General features: G+C 40.3%; 1 non-coding gene across 1 annotated transcript; it reads left to right on the forward strand.

Annotated features, from left to right (window-relative positions):
* The first annotated feature begins 279 nt into the window (after positions 1–279).
* On the forward strand, positions 280–385 carry LOC145580445 (small nucleolar RNA R71). The gene has a single exon (XR_014099485.1). It is a non-coding gene; the product is annotated as a small nucleolar RNA R71 (small nucleolar RNA).
* The last annotated feature ends 2,042 nt before the right edge of the window (positions 386–2,427 follow it).

The raw sequence follows: 2,427 nt of genomic DNA on the forward strand, positions 1-2,427 counted from the left end.
TTGATTAATGTCATCTCCTTCCCCAAGTTTGAGATTTGGGAAGACAAGTTATTGATTGCATTGAGATGATCAACCGAGTAGACCGTTGAGCCACTTTTGCTTGTAGACTCTCTCTCTCCCTCTTGCCAATCCATGTAGTGACGAACTACATCCTCTACTATATCAACAACTTCTTCCTCGATCTTGTTCATAATCGGGCCTCCGGCTCCGGCATCAAGACATGACTTCCCTTGGGGACTCAATCCTCCATAGAAGATTTGTATGATTTGGTATGTCGGGATTCCATGGTGAGAACATTCTCGTTGATATTCCTTGTATCTTTCCCAAGCCTCATACAAACTCTCACTAGGCTTTTGCTTGAAACTTTGGATTAGAGTTCTTGACTCGGCGGTCTTCTTTTGAGGGTAAAAGCGAGAAAGAAACTCTTTAGTGACCTCATCCCAAGTTCTCAAGGAATTAGGCTTCACTTCCTTATCTAGCCACTCCAAAGCTCTTCCGATTAGAGAAAACGGGAATAACTTGAGCCTTATGAATTCTTGAGAAACCCAATTGACCTTGATTGTGTTGCAATACTTCTCAAACTCTTTGAGATGATTTAGTGGGCTTTCGTGCTTGGTACCACTAAATTGCCTTCGTTCAATCATTGTTATAGTCGCCGGCCTTATCTCAAAGTCATTGGCCGGTGTTGTTGGCGGAGCAATACCCCTCTAAAATCTTTAGGCACCGGGAGTTCCCAACTCCTTCAAAGCAACCCTTGGTACTTCATCCATGCTTCTTTGTTCTTCTTCTTGAAATTCTTCTTCACTTGAAGAGCTAGAACTCAAGGATTGTCTAGCAACTCTTATCCTTGCAATTGTTCTCTCAATCTCAGGATCAAAAGGTACTAAAGTCCTTCCTCTTGTCCTATGCATACAATCTCAAAGAAACAATTAGTAGCACAGCTACAAGTGTAGCCTAAAAGAGAAAAATCTTTTTGTATTTTTGAAATGAAATGAAATAGACTCAACAACAATAGCAAACAACAATGTCATTCCCCGACAACGGTGCCATTTTTACCGAAAGGTGGATTCGGTCGTTGAACCTAAAATTCCTCCAATCAAACTAAATTTATAACCAAACCTACATCTAGTAATAGGGCAAGTTCGGGTCGGACCACTAGGAATAGGGGGAAGTTAGTTGTTGCCAAAGTCAAGCTATTTCGAAGCGTAAAAGGTAGTATAGGTTATCTAAGTTCTACTAACAACAAAGTAAATCAATATATCAAGACACTAGGGATTTAAGATCCACATATTCTTGCAATGGACACACAATAATCGGGTTGGAGATTGATTAATTCAATTATTACGAGGGAAGATAGACAATGCAATCAAAAGAGCTCAACAATCTATCTCCTAGAGGTCTAACTAGCGCCAACTACGAAAGACTCTACTAGGAACGTCACAAACCAAGCTCGATCGATAAATGTGAGCTACAAATCAATAGTCCGTATCAATGTAGGCACACAATGCAATCTAGTATGATAATTAAAGTTAGCTACTCTTTAACTAATCACACACATGCACAAAATCAATTAACCAATTTAATCACAATGCTAAATCAATCAAAAACTCCCAATTAGCTATGATCCATCATTCAAACATGCTTCACCACATCCCTAGAAAGTAAACTACTCACAATCCATGAAAGAAATAAAAATCAAAACTAAGCTAATCAACAAATTCATCATCATCATTTCAATCAAACAAATTCAATCAACTAATCAACAAACTTGAACAATCAATAAACAATTGAAATCAAAAGCTAAAGATTGCATTAAAGTAAAAGAAATCCTTACAAACTTTGGTGAAATCAAAGGAAAATGTGCTTAGAATCATCAATCATCAACCATGAATTTCTCTCTCTAAAAATCTAAGAACAAGTGTTTCTCTCTCAAAACTTCTCTCCAAACTTCTACCAATTGATTCTCTAAAACTACTTCTAAAAATGAATTCTCTCTCTAAAAATAGAAGAAAAGTCTATATATAGTAAAACTAGCAAAGAGAAGTTAGTTAGATCGTCCAAAATAGACCCGTACAGGCGCGACCTTCTTCAAGAGGATGCGTGACCGCGCAAAAATGGGTACGGAACAGGGGGAGCAACAGGCGCGGCCGCTCGAAGGCCACGCACGCCCGCACCTCCAGGCCGCGCATCCGCATCATCATCGCGCGCGCCTGTGCCTGGGAACAGGGCAGCTTCTTCTCCTTCATCTTGACGCTTCTCGTGCACTCCACTTGGTGTGCTTGATGAACACGAAGCATGGAAGAACCTAAAACACCTCGACGGTGGGTTCAACACCAGAATTGGTGTCCCTACGGCTTGAATGCACGGCCTAAGGTTACTTGGAACTTACACATCTCCATACTTAGGCTTCAAATGGAGGACACTAGG

The sequence above is a fragment of the Chenopodium album genome, chromosome 14 (assembly GCF_948465745.1).
Source record: "Chenopodium album chromosome 14, dcCheAlbu1.1, whole genome shotgun sequence".
NCBI classification, from domain to species: domain Eukaryota; kingdom Viridiplantae; phylum Streptophyta; class Magnoliopsida; order Caryophyllales; family Amaranthaceae; genus Chenopodium; species Chenopodium album.